Below are 27,528 nucleotides of genomic sequence, written 5' to 3'. Positions count from 1 at the left end.
CGAATCGCCAGGTGATCACTATGCGTGTACCCGTTATCAACTCTCCAGTCTGATCTAGGGTTAAGTTATGGGCTCCAAAAGGTCACATCAATGATGGGCTCCGCACCGTTTCTGCTATATGTGCTTACACTACCGACATTCGCGATCTCAACGTTCAATCCCACCATAGCTTCGAGTAGAGCCCAACCTCTCTCGTTCGTAGAGCGACTGCCCCACTCGACCGCCCATGCGTTAAAGTCCCCACCGATGACCAAAGGGCTCAGTCCTACTAGTGCGCTTGCCAGCGAGTCTAGCATGGGCGAGAGCTGACCTATCGGCCACCTAGGTGGGGCATAGCAACTGCAGTAGTAAACCCCGTCGATCTTCGCAATCGCGAAGCCTTTGCACGTCGTGGAGATTATCTCCTGGACAGGGTACCGACCATTCGTACAGATCGCCGCTTTCTTGGCCTTGTCCGCAACCCAGTTCCCGTTATTGGGGGGGTGGGGAAGCGGTATGGGTCCGAAAGAAGCGCGATGTCTGTACTCGACTCCGAGGCGGATTGCCACAACAGCTGCTGCGCGGCTTCACAGTGATTCAGGTTCAACTGTGTGACTTGCGTCATTTTCGGCCGTTCCGTCCACTTATGCTTGGACACTTAAGCCCACCTGTCACGTGGCCCTTGTTCGCCGTGCAAATCAGACAGTTCGGTGTCGATTTGCACTCCCTGGCGAAGTGGCCTTCTACTCCGCATCTCCTGCAGAGTTTGCTCCTATCGGGGCCTTTGCATGCCCACGACTTGTGGCCTCGTCCGAAGCACCTGAAGCACACTTCCGGCGGCTCACAAATACTAAGCGGACACTCCGATCAGCCGACTGCCACCATGCCCTTAGCAGTCGCTTTTTTCGCTTCCCCGACTGGAAGCTTGATCGTTGCGATCTGCGTACCTGCTGGGCCACGCCTGATGTGGATCGATGCGCTTGGCGCGTCCACATTGCACTGCTGTTTAAGGACAACAGAGAGCTCCTCCGCGGTGGTGCTCTCATCCAAGTTCTTGCACTGGAGAGTCGCCTCCGGCGTAAGAGCCCCCACCCGTAGGGGAGACTGGGGAGACTTGATCCATTTTTCTTAATTCGCCTGTAATTCAAAGAAAAAACACAAAACTAGATAAATTTTTCGTACAGAATGGCAGGTTAACATCTATTGCAAGTTTATACACAACATAAGGACTTTAAATTATTGTTAAAGTTTTCAAAACTGTGTTTTTATGGAGGCATGTCTTATGACGTATTTTTCAAAAATGGGTCACAGTTGATCCCAAGGTTGATCCCCTTTTGAGCACATGATTAATTTAAAGGGAAAATAACTCCAGAAGCTTCCTATTCATTTTCTTTTCAACTTTTCTTGCATTTTTGATGAAAACGGTGTATTTGAAGTTATAAGATTTCCATAAATTGTTAAGGATATGCGGTATTTTGAAAATGGGGAGACTTGATCCCCCTTTTAATGGTGTGTAATAAAATAATAATTATCTGACACGTTTTATCGCTGAATATACTAGAAATCCAAGTAAATAGAGGCTTCCAAATAGAATTATATTTTTACATATATAATGTGTGTGTAATCCTCGAGGGATCAAGTCTCCCCATGTCACTGTTGTATACACTAAGCTACATTAATTGAAATATTTATATAACAGCCTTATTTGGATAAATACGTTTGAGAGTATTTTGTTTATACTATGTGCTGTGAAATTTTGACACGATTTGGTTTAATTTTCACAAAGTTATTGAGATTTTTCGGAATCGCCAAAAAGATTTCTGAAGGACTGAAAACAAACCATCAGCCATTAAAAAATAATGCAATACACAATTAAAATCAATTGTAGCCAAAACATTGTTGTCTGTCCAGATGTTGTTTTGGGAAAAAATATGCTAGAAGAAAACTGTTTTTGATCCCGAGAAAATATGGGGGGAACAAGTCTCCCCAGGGATCAAGTCTCCTCAGTCTCCCCTACCTTTTCACCTAACACTTGTAACCGTTTGGTTCCAATATTTACTTGCTGGCTCCACCGCAAGTCCATTTCTCCCCCTTTTCCCCTACAATACTAGGAACGTACACACTCACTTGATGCAAAACACGAGTGAGTGCGTGTTCCACCTTCACACCCTACCAAGTGACAGACAATCCGAGCAGTTTGAGCTCGAGCAAAAGACCGGACAGCCCTGTTGTCGTTGTGTTCACTCACAGAGGGCACCACATGTACAACAGGGTGGGCAAACCAAAACATAACAAAATGCGAGCATAGCCGTTACAATGCAACATTATGCTAAAATGCGTGATAAAAAGGGAGTCGGGACGGGGGCAAATTCTCTTTGTACCGTGATCCTCCAAAGAATTAGTAGTGCGCGCGTGTTTAATTGTTAAATGTTGAGGTTCGAAATGTTTTATAAAACCTCATTGTTGGTGAATTGTTTAATTTATTTGTGTTGTTTCTTTATTCAATAATTTAGGATCCGTGTCGTTAGAAATGTAAAATCGTTAAAATGTTTAGGACGAAAATGTAATAGTGCCGAGAGATTGTTAAAGTGTCAGTTTGGTTAGTATTTGTTAAAGTTAAATGATTCCTAAATGTTAATTGTGTTAAAATTACAGTTAAAATAACAAAAGCACGAAAACGACAAATAAGAACGAAAACGACAAACAAGAACGATAAACGAAAAACAAGATAAAATAGAGCAGAAAAAGGTAAATTTAGAGGTTAGGAAGTGGGACGTTGCTGGGTATTAATCCGTGGTGCCCAGGCCCGTGTCAATGGGCCTTTTTCTTTTGTCCTTTTTCCTGAGAGTGGTTCCGGTGATGTGCCTCCCGGACGAGCGAGCCCTGTGAACGAGTGACGGATGAGTGACCATTATAATTCCCGGACGATTGTGCAGTGACTCCGGCAACAAGATGGCCGGATTGAGCCTGTAGACCTGCGGCCTGCCCGTACACAGTAACGCGGCGTTCTCGGTCCGCCATTGCGAATCCCCGAGCTACTTCTCCAAGCCATCGCCATCTTCCGTAAACCGTATTCCAGTATAACCGTAAGTTACACCCGCCCACTTCAACAAGTTCAGGCCGAGTCGGCCAACCATAGCCATTTCCCACCTCACGGGTGGCGAGACCACCGAAAATTCCGACCACGACAATTGTTTGTAGCATGCCCAGTACCCTAAAGTGACGTCCCGAATAAAATTGTAAAAGCTAGCTTCAGTGTAGCGAATTATTGAAAAGAGCCTCCCAGAGTAATTAGGCCTTTCACCAATTTCCCTTTTTGCGTCGTCTTCCGGGTTCAGAAAGGAACCGCTCAAGCCTCGTTCCTTCGAGGATCATTGTGTGCTTAGATACCCCCCCCCCCCTTTCCGCTTCTAGTTTGCCTGCCCATAGTATGTGTCCTCTGTGAGCCGAGCTTCCGCGGAATCTAGTTTGCTCCTGCTCGGATTGATAATCTAGATCTTGGCTATGGGTGTGATAGTAATGTCCTTAAACGACCCTGCAGATTCCAATCCCCTATGCCGTGAGCTAGCGAGTTACACACTTCTTTTGCTAGTGTCGTATAAGAGAAGCCCTTGTTGACGGCATCCTTCTTAAGCACTAGCATCATCTCTCCTGTCCTAGTGCGCCGGATCCTCACTCCGCATAGCCCGCAGCACATCTGCGTAGCTGTTACCCTCTGTTTTGAGGACCAGTGCGTCGCCTTTCATGCGCTTACGCGCCGGCTTCGCTTTGGTTTTACTCAAAACCTTCTCTTTTTCACTACGCCTTTTCTTACCAACCGTAATCCAAGGGTTCTCCTTCCCTTGGACCGGTTGGTCACCGCTACTGCACTTAGCAGCCTCACCTCGGGGTTTCGGCTCTTTGCCCCGAGCTCGTTTCGCGACCGGCTTGGGGTTGCTCGCACTACGCGGGCGTTTGCCACTCACCGGCCGCTCCTCGTCGACTGATATCGGCCGTTTGGTTTGGGCTGAGATTTTCCCTCTTTCTGCAGCCCCACATGGCTGCACCTTATTCGCACTCTCTGTAGAGGAACGGTCCGTTTGCGTGGACCTCTCTTCTCTACCCGCGCCAGTCGTATTACCTCGCTCGACCAGGAGATCATACACCTTCCTGGCCTGGGCAACCGAATCGCGGAGCCTCAGCAGACCTTTTTTAAGGTCTTTGCTGATATTGTTCCGCCCACTAGTGTATCCTATCAGCTCGTCAAGCTGTTCAGAAACCACCAGCAGCTTCAGAAGCCCATCTCTATTGCGGGTCAACGCACGCGTGAGTTCCGCTCCATTCATCTGCGTGTCCTCGATCGCTGACCCAACCCTCGGTGTGCCATACTCCGACACTTGAGGGGATTCCACCCTCGCCGCTTGCGTTGGTGATCTGACCAGTCCGCTTCTCGCGAACGGGTTGATTACCTCACCCTCCGTATTCTCTGTCTCCTTGATTAAATATGAATCCATCTCTGTTGTGAAAGTCCCCGTTAGAGCCGCTGTCCTTCACTGCAACTGAAGTAGTCGCCCAATGATCCCGGTGGTTATCTATGCAAGCAGGGGGAGGCCACCCACGGGTTGGCACACGCCCTTATGGGACCTGAGCTCAGAGCCAGGATCAGCGCAAATCAGGATACTACAACTGAACCTGGGCTGCAAAACGGTGAGTCGATAAGGAGAGCGTCCAATATAGCTCTGGTCCTCACAAGTTCCTACCTCATGCTTCCACGGGTCAAACGATGACAAAGACCGCCAGCTAAGAGTTGTGTGCTTAGCTGGTAGTGCAGCCTGGGCACTGTTGTCCTTCTGACTTCAGCTAGATTGAGGAGGTACGATCCGAGTGTCTGTTCACCAAGGAGGTGCGGCTCAAACAGCGCCTGTTCTGGCATCCAGCGGCTGAGTAAGAAACGCTGCACCACGCCCAGCTAGATCCAAGGTGGTAGCCCCATCAGCGTGGTCGTCCCAGTGTTGGTTGGGACGTTAAACAGAACTGGCACGATGGCCCTCCGGCGAGACAGGAGTGTTGGCGTAGGCCCAATAAGCCACCCGTAAAAATCCCCATTGCGAATAACATAGGAGAAAATACGACTCGATACAATCGGCAAAGACCCACGCGACGAAATAAGGACTACGATTGGAAACTTGGAACATGGAATTGCAAGTCACTAGGTTTCGCAGGATGTGACAGGATAATCTACGACGAACTACATCCCCGCAACTTCGACATCGTGGCGTTGCAGGAACTTTGTTGGACTGGACAGAAAGTGTGGAAAAGCGGGCATCGAGCGGCTACCTTCTACCAAAGCTGTGGCACCACCAATGAACTGGGAACAGGATTTATAGTGTTGGGCAAGATGCGACAACGTGTGATCGGGTGGCAGCCGATCAACGCAAGGATGTGCATGTTGAGAGTTAAGGGCCGTTTCTTCAATTACAGCATCATCAACGTCCACTGCCCACACGAAGGGAGACCCGATGACGAGAAAGAAGCGTTCTACGCGCAGTTAGAGCAAACATACGATGGTTGCTCGCCGCGTGACGTGAAAATCGTTGTCGGCGACATGAACGCGCAGGTAGGAAGGGAGGAAATGTACAGACCGGTAATCGGGCGAAACAGCCTGCACGCCGTATCGAATGATAACGGCCAGCGATGCGTAAACTTTGCAGCCTCCCGTGGTATGGTAGTCCGAAGCACCTTCTTTCCCCGCAAAGATATCCACAAAGCCACCTGGAGATCACCCGACCACCAAACAGAAAACCAAATCGACCACGTTCTAATCGACGGTAAATTCTTCTCGGATATAACCAACGTCCGCACATACCGCAGTGCGAATATAGATTCGGATCACTACTTAGTCGCTGTATGCATGCGCTCAAAACTTTCGACAGTTATCACCACGCGTCGAAGTCGAACGCCGCGGCTCAACATCGAGCAACTTCGTAACGTAGAAGTGGCTCAAGACTACGCGCAGTAGTTAGCAGTGGCCCTACCAACGGAAGAGCAGCTTGGCGCAGCTACACTTGAAGATGGCTGGAGGGACATCCGATCCGCCATAGGTAGTACCTCGGCTACAGCACTAGGCTTCGCGACTCCAAATCACAGAAACGACTGGTACGACGGCGAATGTGAACAGTTGAAAAACGAGAAGAATGCAGCATGGGCGAGAATGCTGCAACACCGTACGAGAGCGAATGAGGCACGTTACAAACAGGCGCGGAACAGGCAGAACTCAGTCTTCCGGATGAAGAAGCGCCAGCAGGAAGAACGAGATCGCGAAGCGATGGAAGAGCTGTACCGCGCTAAGGACACACGAAAGTTCTACGAGAAGCTGAACCGCTCGCGCAGAGGCTTTGTGCCACAAGCCGACATGTGCCGAGATAATCACGGGAATATTCTCACGAGCGAGCGTGAGGTGGTCGAGAGGTGGCGGCAGCATTACGATGAGCACCTCAATGGCGACGTTGCAAGTACCGAAGGTGGCGTGGTAACAGATCTAGGAGTATGTGCACAGGACGAAAGACTTCCGGCCCCTGACCTTCAAGAGATTGAGGAGGAGGTTGGCCGGTTGAAAAACAACAAAGCCGCAGGAGCAGATCAACTACCAAGCGAGCTTCTAAAATACGGTGGAGAAGCACTGGTGAGAGCACTACACTGGGTCATTACCAAGATTTGGGAGGAGGAAGTATTACCGGAGGAATGGATGGAAGGTATCGTGTGTCCCATCTACAAAAAGGGCGACAAGTTGGATTGCGGAAACTACCGCGCGATCACACTACTGAGCGCTGCCTACAAGATACTCTCCCAAATTTTATGCCGCCGTCTATCACCGATTGCAAGAGAGTTCGTGGGGCAATATCAGGCTGGATTCATGGGTGAACGCGCTACAACGGACCAGATGTTCGCCATCCGCCAGGTGTTGCAGAAATGCCGCGAATACAACGTGCCCACACATCACTTGTTCATCGATTTCAAATCGGCGTATGATACAATCGATCGAGAACAGCTATGGCAGATTATGCACGAATACGGATTCCCGGATAAACTGATACGGTTGATCAAGGCGACGATGGATCGAGTGATGTGCGTAGTTCGAGTATCAGGGACACTCTCGAGTCCCTTCGAATCTCGCAGAGGGTTACGGCAAGGTGATGGTCTTTCGTGCTTGCTGTTCAACATTGCTTTGGAGGGTGTAATAAGGAGAGCGGGGATAAACACGAGTGGGACGATTTTCACGAAGTCCGTTCAGCTGCTTGGTTTCGCCGATGATATTGATATTATTGCTCGTAAATTTGAGACGATGGCGGAAACGTACATCCGACTAAAGAGTGAAGCCAGGCGAATCGGATTAGTCATTAATGTGTCGAAGACAAAGTACATGATGGCAAAGGGCTCCAGGGAGGAATCACCGCGCCCGCCACCCCGAATTCATATCGACGGTGATGAAATCGAGGCGGTTGAAGAATTCGTGTACTTGGGCTCACTGGTGACCGACGACAACGACACCAGCAGAGAAATTCAGAGGCGCATTGTGGCAGGAAATCGTGCCTACTTTGGACTCCGCAGAACTCTACGATCGAATAAAGTTCGCTGTAACACGAAGTTAACCATCTACAAAACGTTGATTAGACCGGTCGTCCTCTATGGGCACGAAACATGGACCCTACGTGCAGAGGACCAACGCGCCCTTGGAGTTTTCGAACGGAAGGTGTTGCGTACCATCTACGGCGGAGTGCAGATGGAAGACGGGACTTGGAGAAGGCGAATGAACCACGAGCTGCATCAGCTGCTGGGAGAACCAACCATCGTCCATACCGCGAAAATCGGGAGGCTACGGTGGGCGGGTCACGTCATCAGGATGTCGGATAGCAACCCGACTAAAATGGTTCTCGAGAGTCATCCGACCGGTACAAGAAGACGTGGAGCGCAGCGAGCTAGGTGGGTCGACCAAGTGGAGGACGATCTGCGGACCCTACGCAGAGTGCGTAAATGGAGACACACAGCCATAGACCGAGTGGAATGGAGGCGGCTACTATGTACAGCAGAGGCCACCCCGGCCTTAGCCTGACCGGTAAGGTAAGTAACAACTGAACCTACCTCCACCCAGTTAGTTGCCTAAGCTGGGTACAGATCGGGAACGTACTCTAAGGCCTGGCCAAGGTTTTGTGGGACGGAAGGCGGCTCCAACATTAGCCCATCCGTCGTTTCAGGTCAGTGTCACCCGGCCCTACTAAAAGGATAGAATGCCGTCACCACAAGCACTCCTCTACTCCGCGGTCATCTAAGAGAGTACCATCTCATTGACCAGTTTCATCGCGCGCGCCAGTATACCGTAACCAGAAACTTACTGGCATTGCTCCTGATGTGCCCGAGGCACCCCTGACCAGGCTAGGGCACTTTGGAGGCGGTGCCGATTCGCTTGAACAGAGTTGGTTCTTCCGGATGTGTGGTATTTCTGAAGAGGCCCAGCAGAGCCCACTGCTGAATCTCCGCCACGCCTAGGCAAACTTCGCTTGAACAATCCGTGTGCAGCGCACATGATGCTCGGACACCTTGCGATGCCAAAGGTGGTGAGTCCTCACTGGTGTCAGAACATGCTTCGCCCAAGAAAAGCCGTCTTAAGCTCCCACCGTCCCACCGGACTGCAAAGCCCTGACAGGAGCAAACTGTGTAGGAGATGCGGTGCCGAAGGCCATAAGGCAAAAGGCTACACCAGTCCACCCTTTTGTCTCATTTGTTCCGGGAAATCCGTGGACAACAGGCTGCCAACGGGTGGTCCAAGATGCCCAGCTATCAATAAAGCCGCAGCGAACAATTCACAGTGCAGGTAACGGAGCTGAAACTGAACCACTTTGACGCAGCTCAGCAACTGCTTTGTCAGGCGGTGTCTGAGTGGGGGACGGATATCACCATCATAGCGGACCCATACCGAGTACCCACCGGCAACGGCAATTGGATCGCGGATGGATCCTGAAACATGGCGGTGATATGGATGACGAGTAAATACCCCGTCAAGGAGTTGGTGTCTTCAACCTATGAAGGCTTCGTGGTCAACAAAGTAAACGGGGTATTCTTCTGTAGCTGTTATGCGCTTCCACGGTGGTCGATCGTGCAGTTCACGCAGGTGCTGGATGATGCTGTATGACGACCGTGCTAACAGGGCAAAGGCCGGTGGTAATAGCGGGAGACTTTAATGTCTGGGCCGTGGAATGGGGAAGCCGTTTAACGTACTAGCGGGGTCAGATCCTGCTAGAGAAACTGGCCATACTAGATGTCGACCTGTCGGTACCAAAAGTACCTTTAGTGGGAACGGTGCGGAGTCGTTTATTGACGTTACTTTTTGTAGTCCTGACCTAACAAGTAGTTCGAACTGGAGAGTAGATGATAGCTACACTTCCGGTTCGCTACGGTATCGACTACAACAACCGCAGGCAGCGGGTATAGGAAGTGGCGACTAGGACAAGATCAAGCCCTCGCAGGTGGAAGATATCATACTTCGACGAAGGGGTATTTAGGGAGCACCTCTCCACCAACGTTTATTGGGATTTATCAATGAAGCAGTGACAACAACAGCGCAAGAGGTGATGGACAGTAGTGTGTCTCGAATATACCAAAGTGGTGAATCCTTATCGTTTTGACAGGTCTCCGATTGGAACTATTAGGATGACAGAAAATCGACTGTTCCAATTTTGACGTTTCTCCTCTTTTTTTCATCCAGGCTTGTCAATAGACAGTACTCAGCGACGCCAACGTAATGGTTTTCTCGAAGAAGAGTGCCAACGAGTGAAGAACGAAGAGGATACCCCCACATGTCGAATGCTAGTGGCCGGTCCCCGGGTCAATAGAGAGCAGTACAGAGTGGCAAGCGTAGAATAGGAACGAATCCACCGCAGCTAGAAAGCGCTGGAGAGCATGGAAAGGAACAATCAATGGTGCGCGGTACAAGACTGTACTAGTGCCCGCCATGCAATGACCAGGAAGGAAATTTGCTGATAGACAAAACAATGAAAGCAGCACTTTGTAAATTTGTTTAATGAACACGATCAGGGGCATCCGGAAAAAAAACATACTGGATAACGGTCAAGCAGCGGAACCAGTAACACTGGATGAGATCAAGTTGGTCATTAAGCAGCTAAAATCCACCCCGCTCAACCATTTATCCATCAGCACGGGTCGCCTGACACCTCGCATTGGGATTACCTGTTTGGTGAACTTTTAGCCCCGGAACAGGTGGTCCGTAGTGCTATTTTACGCCGGCAGCTACATGGGCAGCATGCGATTCAGTTAAAAGAAGTGATTTTTGTCAGATAATGTCAGGACATGGTTTTCCGGTGAAACTAATTTGGCTGACAGGATGAATACAAGCTAAGCAAAGAAAGATAATCAACTTCACCTCTTGTACCGTCTTTCTAAACCCTCTAGAAGCAGAATAACCTCTTCGAATGAGAGTAATCAGTATTGTACAGTATTCAGCCGAACAGCCGAACAAGAAACTCTAAAATAAGTGTGTGCAATTACGGTACTGTAAAATAAAATAAGGAAATATTCGCAATTCCTGAAAACGCCTTACAATGCATAGCACAAACATGTTCCCTCATGCAGGGAAAATCGTCTGAAAATTGCCTCCTGGGCGCTCGAGTAACTTTGATTGATTAGGATCCTTGAGTGATTCATCTATTAACCTCGTTCTTCGTCGAATGAATGATTCTCCAGTACACGACTATTGTTGTTGTTGTTCGATTCTCCCTTCCCTCTATCTCTCGGAAGCTCGCACAGACAGATTCCTTTCCTACATGTAACCCAATATGTCGGTGAAGATACCCGTTAGACATGTGCGCCTTTATTTTTGGTCTATTATATTTTGCTTTGATTTGATTCCTTGCATCCAGCGGGCTCGTTGTCAAGGTCCATACCTACAACTAGGAATACGGTTTGGTGGTGGCACATACAGACCTACTCAATGGTGTAGGAACTTTATCTAACGATGAAAATCGATGCGCTGCAGTCACTGTCCATCCAGTCCGATCGTGCTAGACCAAATGGCGATGAAAACAATGTTGGAATATCCCATCTCCATCTGTAATTAGACGCCATCCAGCCAGGGATGCGCGCTTGATGAGATAACATCCAGCGGAATCGAATAAAACGGAATGATCAAAATTAATTGATTTAATTGTTGTCGACCATCGATGCGTTTCTCGGAAACAATAAATATGACAGTGCGATACCTAGTTCGAAAATTCTGCACCACAGCTTGGATGCAGTCGCACATGTGCTGTGAGTGATGCATCTGGTAAATTGATTGTATATAATTTCATGCTCGGTACATATTCATTTGTAGACTATACTCGGCTCAGCCGGTGGATGCGCAACTGCATATTCAGTAAAAATATGCGCAAGATATGCAAAAAATGATAAATTGGCGAAGAGATCTCTCAGGTAATGGCCATGGAAATGCTGATAGAAATCAAACCAGCAATCATTGAGGCCATGCTAGTCTTGACCCGATCTTTGAAAGGGGATCCTGGCACTAAGGGGCGGTTCCATATAAGGAGTTTGTTACCGTACAGGATACAATTTTTCCGATGAACTTGTAGAAAAATTTCAACTATGCATGGAATACGTTGAGCGCAAGGGGTTGGTCGCTCAGCACATCTACTTTTGTCTTTAGTGTGCCGGTACTGTGTCGGACTGCCGAACTGTGCCGATCGTGCCGAACTGTGCCCAATTGTGCCCGATACTGTGCCGTACACATTTAGCGTGCAGAGATTCTTTAGTATATTTTTTCCATGTATCTGGCAACCATTTAGGTGTTTCGTAGTGATCCATTTGTAAACAAAACATATCAGGTGTAATGAAGATATTTTAAATTGACTACTAATTACGTAATATGCAAGGTAAATTTACACATAAAAACTACTATGTGAATCGGTCATTGAAAGCTATTGAAAGTATTGAAATTCAGTGTTATTTTGTTCCAGGATAGAGAGAAGAATGGGTTATTTTTTCGGAGCAGCACCGCTGGTAGTCACGGTCATCATTCTGGCAGGAAATCGATTTCTGTTCGAGCAATCTGAAGAAGACCAAAGCATAATGTGGATGAACACTAGTCTACGATAAGTCTGCTGGAGCTGGGATTCGCATTAATGATGTTGGTGAATCGGGTAGCTCCACCGAGAGAGGATGTCCAGACGCACAATCAGAATGCCAACAACTGTCACGATCCAATCGGTAGGTTCCCGCCGCAGCTGACGAAGTGAGCACAACACCGGGCATGGAGGCCACTAAACCGGCATACACAACATTAAAATCTCTGAAGACCGCTTCCAGCAGCAGAGTGGAAATGGGGGCCCTGTTGCCGCTGTTCCTGATCATTTTGGTAACCACCAGTAGAGAGCGTTCAATGAAACACTGACGAGGTAAACCCAAACATTGCTCAGTTAGCAAAGCTGGCCTAACTTTGTCGAAGGGAAAGCAATCAATTTATTACCTAATGTGTGTTTCCTGAATAATGTTGGTTTAAGCCTGGTATGAGTGGACGAATGTCAGATACATACTCAGAAACGTAAAATAGTAAAAGTTACAGATATGCTAGAGAGAATGCGCCAGTTAAGACAGATTGATGTAGTTTTGTGCAATAATAACAAAATCACGATTTGTATCACTTTTAAATAAATTTTTGTTTTAATTATCAAATAAGTTCGTTGTTTTTTTAAACCAGTTTATACGTTTGTAGGTGAGACAATGTGTCACTTGACAAAGAAAGCTTGCTGTTCGGTGCTTTGATGTGTGTAACGTAGTGGTCAATATCCGATTTTTGGTGTTTCTTATTGTTGAGACTTAAGCATCCAACCGAAGATACAGTGTAGAAGTTTCCCAGAAGAAAAATACCTCTTTTTTCTACATTCGCTGGACACTCTCTAGGAACAGTGGTGAGTGGACAAGTTTTCAATTTACCTGTGGATAAAACACATTTTTAGTTTTCTTTGAATCATATCACCAGTAAATAAGATCGTTGATTTTTTTGCGCAATTTGATGCATCAATAACAAGTCAATTTGACCATGTTGGATCGCAAAAATCACGTACATACTTACCATGTCTATACTTAAATTGAAGCAGGTTCCTTCAATTATTATCCTTTAATAACAAGTTAAATAATGATATTTCTAAAGCCAAAGCCTTGGCCGAACTAATTTCTTGAATTCTGCCCAACGATCTATTTACTTTTTAGTCTAGCTGCAGCAGTCGCAGTGACAGAAAGCGACAGTGCTCCCATTTAATTTAATTAATGCACTGCTATTTATAATTATGTGTTAGAGCGTGCTGAAATGTGCCGGCAAGTATGCCAAAGTGTGCCGGCCAGTGTTCCGATGTGTGCCGAAGTGTGCCCGGGTACAATGTGCCGAGTGACCGACCCCTTGGTTGAGCGCGTAATCACTAACTCTACTTGGAACCTAAACCCATCGGGCCAATTCGAGTACGGTAACCCCATGCCCACTACGAGAAAAAGTGAAAAAGAAAAACCAAGAGTAAAAGAAGCGATATAGAAGAGATACTGGATGAAGGACGATTTGTATTTCACAAGAAGTCAGTCGGTAGCAGAAAGTCCTTACTGAAAGACGTACGAACAAATGAAACAGCCAGGTGGTTACCACCAGCGAATTAAAAGGCTTCCCGAATAAAAAATACAGTAGAAAAACCGAACGTTGTATTGTAACAGTACTACTTATAACCATATTTTTACAATAGACACCACTGTAAAAATAAAAATACAAAAACAATAAGATGTAATGTAAACACCATACAGTGAATTGTAAATAAGATTTTTACAATATACTATACGGGTTATTAAGTATCGTAACAAATAAACAAAAAATATTTTTCTCCATATATATTTTTTTTGCAAAACCATAGATTTTATTGTAAATGAATTGTTCTAAATACTGATACGTGGATTTTAATATATCGTACATTGTAAGGTACACGTATGGTTTCAAACAATAAAATGTACCGTAAATATATTGTTTTTAATTGTAATTACACTACTGGTTATACATACCTTCACATACCCGCACCTTGACATCTCATTTTCAAAATGCTGGCATTTCGTCAATTTTCAGCCGATTTTTTTAAAGTCGCCCTCAATCGATCATAATTTGGTGCTAGTTTATTATACTCAAGTGGCCATGCAATATCCGGAACCATTCCGGAGATATTCCGGATTGTACTGGGGTCAGGGGGGGGTGCCAAAATGGCAAAAAGTGATTATTTCGTGGGTTATTGTATTTGAATCATCAATTTTCAGCGTAATTTTTGTTGCGAGCAATGAAACACAACTGCAATAACCAGATTTGTATAAGTTGACCGATCCGGACCACCGTGACAGGTTCCGCGGGGGCCTCATTGGGGACACTTTTGGTTTTCAACCAAAACATGTCATGCGACGTATCAAACTTCATGATTTCGAGAGAATGAGACAGAAAAGTTACACTGAAGTATGTATCAACTGATATGGCCGCTCCGGAACACCTGGAACAGGTTCCACGGGGGCCTCATTGGGGACATTTCTGTTTTTCAACCAAAACAAGTCGTGCGACGTATCAAACTTCCTGATTTCGAGAAAATGAGACAGAAAAGGTAGACTGAAGTATGTATCAACTGATATGGCCGATCCGGAACACCTGGAACAGGTTCCGCGGGGGCCTCATTGGGGACACTTCTGTTTTTCAACCAAAACAAGTCGTGCGACGTATCAAACTTCCTGATTTCGAGAGAATGAGACAGAAAAAGTAGACTGAAGTATGTATCAACTCATATGGCCGCTCCGGAACACCTGGAACAGGTTCCGCGGGGGCCTCATTGGGGGCACTTCTGTTTTCCAACCAAAACAAGTCGTGCGACGTATCAAACTTCCTGATTTCGAGAGAATGGGACAGAAAAGGTAAACTGAAGTATGTATCAACTGATATGGCCGATCCGGAGAACCTGGAACAGGTTCCGCGGGGGCCTCATTGGGGACACTTTTGGTTTTCAACCAAAACATGTCATGCGACGTATCAAACTTCATGATTTCGAGAGAATGAGACAGAAAAGTTACACTGAAGTATGTATCAACTGATATGGCCGCTCCGGAACACCTGGAACAGGTTCCACGGGGGCCTCATTGGGGACACTTCTGTTTTTCAACCAAAACAAGTCGTGCGACGTATCAAACTTCCTGATTTCAAGAAAATGAGACAGAAAAGGTAGACTGAAGTATGTATCAACTGATATGGCCGATCCGGAACACCTGGAACAGGTTCCGCGGGGGCCTCATTGGGGACACTTCTGTTTTTCAACCAAAACAAGTCGTGCGACGTATCAAACTTCCTGATTTCGAGAGAATGAGACAGAAAAAGTAGACTGAAGTATGTATCAACTCATATGGCCGCTCCGGAACACCTGGAACAGGTTCCGCGGGGGCCTCATTGGGGGCACTTCTGTTTTCCAACCAAAACAAGTCGTGCGACGTATCAAACTTCCTGATTTCGAGAGAATGGGACAGAAAAGGTAGACTGAAGTATGTATCAACTGATATGGCCGATCCGGAGAACCTGGAACAGGCTCCGCGGGGGCCTCATTGGGGACACTTTTGGTTTTCAACCAAAACATGTCATGCGACGTATCAAACTTCATGATTTCGAGAGAATGAGACAGAAAAGTTACACTGAAGTATGTATCAACTGATATGGCCGCTCCGGAACACCTGGAACAGGTTCCACGGGGGCCTCATTGGGGACACTTCTGTTTTTCAACCAAAACAAGTCGTGCGACGTATCAAACTTCCTGATTTCGAGAGAATGAGACAGAAAAGGTAGACTGAAGTATGTATCAACTGATATGGCCGATCCGGAACACCTGGAACAGGTTCCGCGGGGGCCTCATTGGGGACACTTCTGTTTTTCAACCAAAACAAGTCGTGCGATGTATCAAACTTCCTGATTTCGAGAGAATGAGACAGAAAAAGTAGACTGAAGTATGTATCAACTGATATGGCCGCTCCGGAACACCTGGAACAGGTTCTGCGGGGGCCTCATTGGAGACACTTCTGTTTTTCAACCAAAACAAGTCGTGCGACGTATCAAACTTCCTGATTTCGAGAGAATGAGACAGAAAAAGTAGACTGAAGTATGTATCAACTCATATGGCCGCTCCGGAACACCTGGAACAGGTTCCGCGGGGGCCTCATTGGGGGACACTTCTGTTTTTCAACCAAAACAAGTCGTGCGACGTATCAAACTTCCTGATTTCGAAAGAATGAGACAGAAAAAGTAGACTGAAGTATGTATCAACTCATATGGCCACTCCGGAACACCTGGAACAGGTTCCGTGGGGGCCTCATTGGGGACACTTCTGTTTTTCAACCAAAACAAGTCGTGCGACGTATCAAACCTCCTGATTTCGAGAAAATGAGACAGAAAAGGTAGACTGAAGTATGTATCAACTGATATGGCCGATCCGGAGAACCTGGAACAGGTTCCGCGGGGGCCTCATTGGGGACACTTCTGTTTTTCAACCAAAACAAGTCGTGCGACGTATCAAACTTCCTGATTTCGAGAGAATGAGACAGAAAAAGTAGACTGAAGTATGTATCAACTCATATGGCCGCTCCGGAACACCTGGAACAGGTTCCGTGGGGGCCTCATTGGGGACACTTCTGTTTTTCAACCAAAACAAGTCGTGCGACGTATCAAACTTCCTGATTTCGAGAGAATGGGACAGAAAAGTTAGACTGAAGTATGTATCAACTGATATGGCCGATCCGGAGAACCTGGAACAGGTTCCGCGGGGGCCTCATTGGGGACACTTTTGGTTTTCAACCAAAACATGTCATGCGACGTATCAAACTTCATGATTTCGAGAGAATGAGACAGAAAAGTTACACTGAAGTATGTATCAACTGATGTGGCCGCTCCGGAACACCTGGAACAGGTTCCACGGGGGCCTCATTGGGGACACTTCTGTTTTTCAACCAAAACAAGTCGTGCGACGTATCAAACTTCCTGATTTCGAGAGAATGAGACAGAAAAGGTAGACTGAAGTATGTATCAACTGATATGGCCGATCCGGAACACCTGGAACAGGTTCCGCGGGGGCCTCATTGGGGACACTTCTGTTTTTCAACCAAAACAAGTCGTGCGACGTATCAAACTTCCTGATTTCGAGAGATTGAGACAGAAAAAGTAGACTGAAGTATGTATCAACTCATATGGCCGCTCCGGAACACCTGGAACAGGTTCTGCGGGGGCCTCATTGGGGACACTTCTGTTTTTCAACCAAAACAAGTCGTGCGACGTATCAAACTTCCTGATTTCGAGAGAATGAGACAGAAAAAGTAGACTGAAGTATGTATCAACTCATATGGCCGCTCCGGAACACCTGGAACAGGTTCCGTGGGGGCCTCATTGGGGACTCTTATGTTTTTCAGCCAAAACAAGTCGTACGGCGTATCAAACTTCAGGATTTCGAGAGAATGAGACAGAAAAGGTAGACTGAAGTATGTATCAACTGATATGGCTGCTCCGGAACAACTGGAGAAGGTTCCGCGGGGCCTCATTAGGGACATTTCTGGTTTTTAACCAAACCATGTCGTGCGACGTATCAAACCTCATGATTTCAAATGAATAAGCCAGAAATGATAGACTAAAGCCTGTATTACCTAATATGACCACCCGGAACATCTTGCACAGGTTTTCCGGGGCCTCATTGGAGACACTTCTTGTTTTCAATCAAAACATGTCGTGTGCCGTACCAAACTTCATGATTTAGAATGAATGAGCCAAAAATGATAGACTTAAGTCTGTGTCAACTAATATGGCCACCTCGGCATATCTAGCACAGGTTCCGCGGTGGCGTCATTGATGACACTTCTGGTTTACAATCAAAACCTGCCGTGCAACATATCAAACTTCATGATTTCGAATGAATAAGCCAGAAAAGATAAAACTAAGTAGACTCGACTGGGTATCGACTTGAAAGGGCGCTCTAGAAAACTTCCCATAGGTTCCTTTTAAATTTAGATTAAGCAATCCACAAAACGTACACAAGCTGTATATTTTCTGAAAAATCGGCATATGGTTGAAAAAAAAAAATAAAAGGTTAGATGTTTATTTCCAAAAATACTTTTTATACTTATAATATGAGTTGATACATACTTCAGTCTACCCTTTCTGTCTCATTTTCCCGAAATCATGAAGTTTGATACGTCGCACGACTTGTTTTGGTTGGAAAAACAGTAGTGTCCCCAATGAGGCCCCCGCGGAACCTGTTCCAGGTGTTCCGGAACAGCCATATGAGTTGATACATACTTCAGTCTACTTTTTCTGTCTCATTCTCTCGAAATCTGGAAATTTGATACGTCGCATGACTTGTTTTGGCTAAAAAACAGAAGTGACCCCAAAGAGGCCCCCACGGAACCTGTTCCAGGTGTTCCGGAGCGGCCATATGAGTTGATACATACTTCAGTCTACCTTTTCTGTCCATTCTTCCGAAATCATGAAGTTTGATACGTCGCACGACTTGTTTTGGTTGGAAAAACAGTAGTGTCCCCAATGAGGCCCCCGCGGAACCTGTAACAGGTGTTCCGGAGCGGCCATATAAGTTGATACATACTTCAGTCTACCTTTTCTGTCTCATTCTCTCGAAATCTGGAAGTTTGATACGTCGCACGACTTGTTTTGGTTGGAAAAACAGTAGTGTCCCCAATGAGGCCCCCGCGGAACCTGTTCCAGGTATTCCGGAGCGGCCATATGAGTTGATACATACTTCAGTCTACCCTTTCTGTCCCATTTTCTCGAAATCTGGAAGTTTGATACGTCGCATGACTTGTTTTGGCTGAAAAACAGAAGTGTCCCCAAAGAGGCCCCCACAGAACCTGTTCCAGGTGTTCCGGAGCGGCCATATGAGTTGATACATACTTCAGTCTACCTTTTCTGTCTCATTCTCCCGAAATCATGAAGTTTGATACGTCGCACGACTTGTTTTGGTTGGAAAAACAGAAGTGCCCCCAATGAGGCCCCCGCGGAACCTGTTCCAGGTGTTCCGGAGCGGCCATATGAGTTGATGCATACTTCAGTCTACTTTTTCTGTCTCATTCTCTCGAAATCTGGAAGTTTGATACGTCGCACGACTTGTTTTGGTTGAAAAACAGAAGTGTCCCCAATGAGGCCCCCGCGGAACCTGTTCCAGGTGTTCCGGAGCGGCCATATCAGTTGATACATACTTCAGTGTACCTTTTCTGTCTCATTCTCTCGAAATCATGGAGTTTGATACGTCGCATGACATGTTTTGGTTGAAAACCAAAAGTGTCCCCAATGAGGCCCCCGCGGAACCTGTCACGGTGGTCCGGATCGGTCAACTTATACAAATCTGGTTATTGCAGTTGTGTTTCATTGCTCGCAACAAAAAGTACGCTGAAAATTGATGATTGAAATACAATAACCCACGAAATAATCACTTTTTGCCATTTTGGCACCCACCCTGACCCCAGTACAATCCGGAATATCTCCGGAATGGTTCCGGATATTGCATGGCCACTTGAGTATCATAAACTAGCACCAAATTATGATCGATTGAGGGTGATTTCAAAAAAATCGGCTGAAAATTGACGAAATGCCAGCATTTTGAAAATGAGATGTCAAGGTGCGGGTATGTGAAGGTTAATCAAGGTGTTGGAATGGTTTTCTTTTGCTATGTTGTATTGTTTTACATTACATAAACCATATGATGTTATATTATCTTGTCATTTTCCTCCTGTTAATGGCATCTTAGGCTTACTAGCATTATATGAATGCGCTTTGGGAATTCTCCAGAGCGTTTTGGATAACCCTTCATATATAGGATCGCCCACGTCTAAGTCTGAGTAGTCTCTGATTGCATTAACAGTTGAAGCTTAGGCTCCCATGCCCCACCAGTCAGATAACCGGGTTTAGCAAAGTAAGCATTATTTGTGGCAACACTTTGAGCGGCATGATGGAACTATGCCGAGCACGCTAAGTATTATTAGACCACTAATGTAGTTGCATGAAATGGGTGACGAGATACAGAAGTACCATCACAGCGTGCTTAACCGTTATTGCAATATTGAGGCTCCAGTTTGACTAAAGTTTGAAATACACGGGGAAATACATAACAACTTATGAGAAAAATGTCAAGTTCGATTCAAGTATAAGTTAGATTAAAAAGCGAACCCACAGACGAACCTATATTAGAAGTTCTTTCAGTGTTCAGTCCAATCCATATGTTAAAGATGACTCTACGTCAAAGATAAAGTTCGTCAATCGTATTCCTCTCATCGCACTCTACATACCTAGCCCGCTATATCTCTTGGATCTGCAGTTCTTAAGACATCTGGTTTACTACTTACCGTCGTTGGGGGTGAGAATGGGTCAAAAAAGGATACTCAATGATTGTTTGTTAAATAACAAATGCAATTGAAGTCGGAATAACTTTTTATTTGGTATGTATACTCTCCTATGTGATAATGATAGTTTAAGTAGACGTGTGCGCCGAAGCAGTTTCCACAGGCGGCGGCGGTTATAGTAATTTGAGGCAGCGGCGGCGGCGACGCCGGCGCCACGCCGTTCGCCCTATTCGGCGGCGGCGGCGGCGGCGTAATCGGCGTGACCATATTTTTTTTAGTAAAATGCTAAAAAAAACGATAATAAAGAATCATTTTTGTTTCCTGTTCGTAAGTACAATTTTCATCTATTATTCATATTTCAATGAAAAAAACTATCCTTGCAAGAATTATGCTCTACATTTTAGAGAGAATCCTTGAGCATGTTTACCAGGAAATTTATAAAGGATTCCTCTCGATAGAAATTCACAACGTCGCACTTGAGATATTTTTTCTTCTAAAACTTATTTTAAATCAGTGCTGTCATGGTAAAATATGTTTTTTTGGAGTTCTTTTAGGGTTCTTTTCAGGAATTCCTCGAAGGATTCTTCCATGCGTTTCTTCAGGAATTACTCCAGAAAAACTCTCAATAGATTTATCTGAAAGTTACTCCAGGGGGCTTCCTGAAAGATCCTCAGATATTCCTCCACGTTTGGGATCGCAAACTTCTCTAGAGATTTATATAAACCTTCCTTCATGGTTTTTTCAGCATTATTTTTCCGGCGACCCTAAAAAAATCCCTCCAAAGATTCTTCCAGGAGTTCCTTCAAGTATTTATTTCTTGACATTTCTCCGGGAATATCTCACGAATATCTCTTCTTGAAATTACTGCACAGCATTCTCCAGTTTTCCAGGATATTTCTTTTTGCTATTCCTTTATGAATACTTCACAAGTTCTTCTAGAGAAATTGTATCAGCGAGTTTTATCCACTAATATCATGCAGACACTGTGCAAGATTTTTTTTTTCAAGAATCCAGAAGTATGTCCAGGAGTTCATCCAGGGTTTGTTCAAAATCATCCTTCAACAATTCATAAGGGGATTTATTCAAGAATTCTTTTAGTACCTTTGTCTGCAATTTCTGCACGAATTCCCGATGAATTGTTTTCAAGGATTTCTCCAGAAACTTCTTCATAATTCAATTTAGAAATTCCAAAATCATCTCAGGAGTTTTTTTTTTCTTAGGGATCATTTAAATAGGAGGGGGAGGGGGTCTGAGAAAGTGTGACACTCCATGTATTAGGTACGAAAAAGCGTGACAAAGGGGGAAGGGAGGTCTAAAAATCCTGAAAAATGATGGACGTCATGTTTGAATCAGCCCTTACCCTGTTGGGGAAATCAAACCACTGCGTCCAATCAATTGACTTTTGTGGTGAATCTAAAGAGCTCCATCTAGGACTTTTTCAGGAGCTCCTCCAATGATTCTTTCTGAAATTGTTTCAATGAAATTAAATGAAATTAAATTTCATCACGAAATTTTTAACATTTCTGTAGAAATTCTTTCAGATAACTCTCCAATAATAACTCCTATATATTTTATGTAATTTCATAAAATACTTCTGCAAATATCTGTGGAGTAATATCTCAAAGAATTCCCGGAAGAATTTCTAAAGGAACCCCAGGAAAAAAATCTGAAGGATTCGCAGGAGGCATTCCATAAAGAAACCTTCCTAGCATTACTTCGGTAACCCCTGACGATGTTTTCCAAGGGATTCCTTGGAAGAAAATCATTGAAAAATGTTTGAGGTAATATCTTACTGACATTTATGGAAAATCATTAAACTACTGAAGAAGTCTTAAGTGATATTTCAGATGGAATTCTTTAGCAGGCTTTGGATGGAATCCATGGAGGAATTTCTGATTGAATCTTTGGAGGAATTTTCGAATAAATTGTTTATCGAATTCCTGAAGATTATGTGAAAGGAATTTCCTGAAATAATTTTAGAAAGAGTTGCTAAGGAAATTTCTGGAAACTCTCCCTCAGAAATCCTTGGTGGAATTCTTACAAGGACTTATAAATAAATATTTAGAAAAATTCGAAGACGAATCTTTAAACAAAATTCATGGAGGATGTTCGGAAACAATTTCCGAAGGAATTCATGAGCGTAGTTTTGAAAGAACCTCTGGAAGAATGTCTGGAGAAATACTCTAACTTCTGTACAGGTTCTCAGAAATTTCCAAAGAAATATATTTAAAACTTTCTACGAATTCTTAATGCAGATATTTCTTAATTTCTTAAAGAATCTTAGTGGTATCCTTGGAAGAATTTCAGGAGGGATCACTGGTGAAATACGTGAGAGAATACCCGGAGTAACTCATGCACAATATGATTTTTTTTTTTCAGAAATCACTGGAAGAATATCTACTGGAATCACAAAACAAAATCATGGAAGAACTTCTGAAGAATGCCCAAGAGACACTCCATAAAGAAATTTATAGAAGAAGCCCTAAAAAAATTTTCGGAATATCCGAATTTCGGTCCGAATCCGAATTTCGGAGTAATCCGAGTATCGGAATTTCTGAAAGAACCCTGAGATAACTGTGTGAATATATTTTCTGGAGTTATTTCTGAAGAACGAACGTCCATAAGTTACGCCACGCTCTGAGGAGCGAGGGATTCTGAAGAATGTGATAATTTCAGAGGAGTCCTATACAAAAAGTGTGCTATTGAAGGGAGAGGGGGAGGGGATGTTGAAAATGGACATTTTTGCGTGATCTTATCTATGGAAATTCTTATAAATCAATGGCGCCATTTCTGGAGGTTCTTCATAGAAACTCTTTGGAAAATTTATGGAGAAACTTCAAACATCTATAAAAATATTTCTGAAGGTACATTAGATTATAAACGCTGTTAGAATGTTAGGAATCCATGAATGATTTTCTGAAGGGATCCCTGGAGAAATTTCTGAAATAATCCATGAGGGAGTTTCTTAACCCTCTAATACCCAACCCCGCCTTTAGACGGGGTATAGTTTGAGCATTTTTGTAATTTTTGTTTCGTGGGAAATCAATTTTTTTTATATTTTTGGCTGATATTTAGGACTGTTTTGTATATCTCAAAATGGTGTTTGGTGTATTTTAAAGCGTATTTACATTTTTTTAAAATCATTGAAAAATTGATGTTTTAGTCACCTTCTAGAAGTCATTGTTTATTTTGTATTAAATCGCTACAATTAACATATTTTAAATTTTTCCCAAATCATTCTATCCTAGTTTTATAGTTTAAGGGAATCGAATACACTCTTAAATTATTTTCCTTAAAATTACACGGAAAATAAAATTTTCTATGAAAAAATTTTAAAATAAAAATATTTCAATAATAATCATAAAATCTCAAAATGTTTTCATCTCAAAAAATCCGTACCCTAAATAGGCTTCCAGGAAAAATATAAAACTGTGAGGATGTTCAAAAATAAAAATTAGAAAAATCAAAAACTGAAATTCACGAAATCGAGAATTTAAAAGAATCATCTTCCAAAACATGTTTAAATCGATTTTAGATGACGAAAAATGATATTTAGATCAAAATCAAAAATTTGGGTATTAGAGGGTTAAGCATGGAGTTTTTCAGAAGAACTCATGGTGAAATTTCTGGAGGGTCCTCTAAAGGAATTTCTGATTATTTCATGGAATTCCTTCAAGAATGTCATTTGTAAATTGCCATAAAAATCTTCCAAGAGATAAACAAAGAATATGTACGAGGATGGAGGATGTCTTTGTGAACCTAATTAGATCACCGCCAAGAATTTTGTTGAAAATTCGTTATGATTTACAAAAAAACTGGCTTTGTATTTAATATAGAATAAGTGAGGATCTTCAAAGCATTGCTGTTAGAAATCACTAAAGTAAATAACATATAAATTTTACGAAAGAAAGACATGAAGAACTTCAGAAAAATACACCTAATATGCAGAAGAAAAAAACAATAGAAACTGTTTAAAAATTGCTATCAGGTTTAAATAGGTGATTTGAAAAGTGTTGGCGAGAAAAAAATCTGTCGTTTTCTCATCGGCGTGGGAAATTTTGTTCGGCGGCGTGGAAAAATATGAACAGCGGCGCGCCGAGTCAATTCAACTGGCGGCGGCGGCGTGGAAAAATCGTCGGCGACGGCGGCGCGGCGCGGCGGCGCACACGTCTAAGTTTAAGTAGCAAGAAAGTATCACGTTATATGAATTGCCTACTAAACTACAAATGATTGAAAATTGACCCAATCTCACCCCTTAGAGGGGGTGAGAATGGGTCAAAGTATTCGAAATCACCTACACAGCAAAAAAATTCTTGTGATATCACATCATTTTCGCTGCACACCAGTCGCGTCGTAAAAGTGATGTACAAATTACATCCATTCTACGCAGCAAATCAGCCGCCGCAGCTTGAAAGTGGGTCTAGCAATCGCTAGAACCGGAACGATTGATGAATCATATATAAGTAAAATATTGGCATGGATTCGTACACTGATCCGTTGATTGTGAGGCGAATGCCTTACCTCTAGGCTATTTCACCGAGTTAGGAGGTAGATGATAAATATGATACTGCTTCTGAGTGTTTGCTGGAATGGGTTTATTGACACTTTCCGATGCCAACCAGGGTGTACATAGTGAGTGTGATAAATGTTGGAAAACGATGTAACCGATTGAAATTACGTTCAAAAATGGATACATCGCCAGAAATTACGCGCCTGGATATTACAAAATTATTTGCTGTGTATCTAAGAATATAAGTTAATTTCATTAATCATATCTAGTAAACCTACTTAAAACATAATGTAATCATGACGAATAAAAACTTAGGTAATTTTAAAAGATGATTAATCCACCTAAAAGGGCTAATACAACCGAAAAAATGGTTAAAATTTGACAAAACAACGTTTGCATACTGTATCACCATTTTTTGCCATCATCATCCTCATTAAGAGTTTCAACCTCCATTAGAGGAAGGGAGATTACAATGAGGGAGGGGCGCATTGAAAGATTGATTGTAAAAAAACATGATAGTTTTAGTATACTGCATAAAAAATGTTTAACCAAACCCTCCGTCATAAACTCTTATGTACATGATCATTGGCCTCTATATTGCTAAAACAAATCACTCCATCTCAAGATAGAGGGTCGTTCAAATATTATGCTTAGTCTATTTTGTGAGATTACGATATTGCAGTACACTAAAGATTGGCTGATGATTAGAGGAGCTGTCCAAACGCATGGGTGTATTGTTATAAATTATTTTTTAGGCACTAAACGTATTAACACACTCGTTTGACACTTCTCGACATATTTTTGAAAGAAAGTGTGCTTTTATGAGGATACGGTGAACATGGCACCACTCTAACGTCAAATGGGGACTGGGTAACAAGCTGAGTTTTTAGTTAAGGTTATGTGCACTCGCTAACTTGCTTGACCCAATCTCACCCCCATTCTTAATATTTAGACATAGGGTCGAAAATATTGAGATTTTAAATAAAAAGAGCAATAACAGCCCGCTTTTTTCATTACATCAATCAGGTAGTACCTACATCTATCCACTAATAAGAAAAATTATGGTTAGGTTCTTGTGTTAAACATAACGAAGGAGAATTTTTTTAGAGTGATTTACAAGTAGTTTCGTCATATAAGTTTAGCCACAAATTTAACAAAAAACGATTATTGCAAAACATCTTATTCTGCATCATGATGTGTAAAAACATCTCCTCTTTAAAATAATATAAAGTTTTAAATATAAATTAACGTTAGTTGACGAGCTATTTCAAATATTATGATTCTCCGTTTTGACCCAATCTCACCCCCAGATCCATTGTCACCCCCATCGACGGTATTTATACATTTTATTGACTTTAAATTGATGTTTCAACTTATTCACTTTTTTCCTCTCCTTTCCTTTGCATCGAAAAAGTCCCAAACATCAACAAAACAAAGCACGGAAAAAAATCTAAAACTGAATAAATAATTAAAAATACACGGAAAAATAATGTTTCTGAAAAGTGAATGGTTCAAACGTAAGAAAACAGTATAATATATTGTTACATTAAAATAGAATGTAAATGTATAGTAGCTACAAAGTGCAAAGCTTTTGGCGAACCATTTTATTACAATACACATTATTGTAGCTGGTACACTGTATGGTGCAGGAATGGTTTTCACCAAACACCCTATGGTTAGTTTTTATCCGGGTTGCAACATCCGCCAGGGCCAGGAACTTCCAAGACCATGTTTAGATTGTTTGGTCCAATTTGTGGCCGAAAAAAATCGATATGGAATCCTGAATATCCGAAAAGCGACTATGTATCCATAATGTTACACTCCATCAACGGCATTGGCATTCCCAGGTTTCGAAATTGGATTCTTCTTGTCAATCCCTCCATTTTCGGAAGTCTTCCTACCATAACCGCCATCATGAGCTTCGTGACCAACCCTTCCTCTGGTGTCTTCGGTAAAACCTAGAACGGCCTGGTCACTCTCTGGTGCTTCATGACTGACGATCACCTCACTCTGGCTCACAAAAGCCGCCGGTAGAATGGTTGAATACCGGTAGAAGCTCTGTCTGGACCAGGGATGCCATGTATACAGATTTATCTGTATTTTACAGATTTTTGAGCATCTGCACAGATTGCGTTTATATGAAATACAGATTTTCCATTTGTATGGAATACAGATTTTTCACCTAAATTTTGCATGGGATACAGATTTTTGAACGAGTGATACAGAAAACTATCTGGCATCGCTGGGCTGGACGGCTCGGGGAGATCTGCAACGCTGCTGTGGCCATTCAGATAGACAGCGCAACCCGTGCAATCCTGTATGGTGTTAAAAGTCCTTTCACCTCAATATACGGCCGGGTTGAAGGTCTCTATCGACATTGCCGAACATTGATACGAACAACACAACAACAATATCACATATTTGATTTTAAGTGTCTGAATAACACTTTTTGAACCTATGTCGACACGTTTTGCCATTTCATTAAATCCCAGTTTAACTCAGGCACCAGATATGTAGAAGAACGTCACTGTAGGACAGTTCAAATGCTTCATTTGAGCCATTTTTACATTTTAACTCAGAAAACATAACCACACTGTAACAACATTACAGATCAG

At 43.6% G+C, this 27,528-nt stretch overlaps 1 protein-coding gene and 1 long non-coding RNA gene across 2 annotated transcripts in view; both read left to right on the top strand.

Annotated features, from left to right (window-relative positions):
* LOC109415596 (homeobox protein Hmx) overlaps positions 1–27,528 on the top strand; it is a 232,438-nt gene that overhangs the window by 55,318 nt on the left and 149,592 nt on the right. The gene's annotated exons all lie outside the window — the stretch shown is intronic.
* Positions 2,012–3,550, top strand: LOC134286000 (uncharacterized). The gene is made up of 3 exons (XR_009996833.1): positions 2,012–2,414; positions 2,493–2,578; positions 2,635–3,550. It is a non-coding gene; the product is annotated as an uncharacterized LOC134286000 (long non-coding RNA).

Source organism: Aedes albopictus, chromosome 1, assembly GCF_035046485.1.
Source record: "Aedes albopictus strain Foshan chromosome 1, AalbF5, whole genome shotgun sequence".
NCBI lineage: Eukaryota > Metazoa > Arthropoda > Insecta > Diptera > Culicidae > Aedes > Aedes albopictus.
Note: the sequence above shows the minus strand (reverse complement) of the source record. Positions and strands in the feature narration are given on the sequence as shown.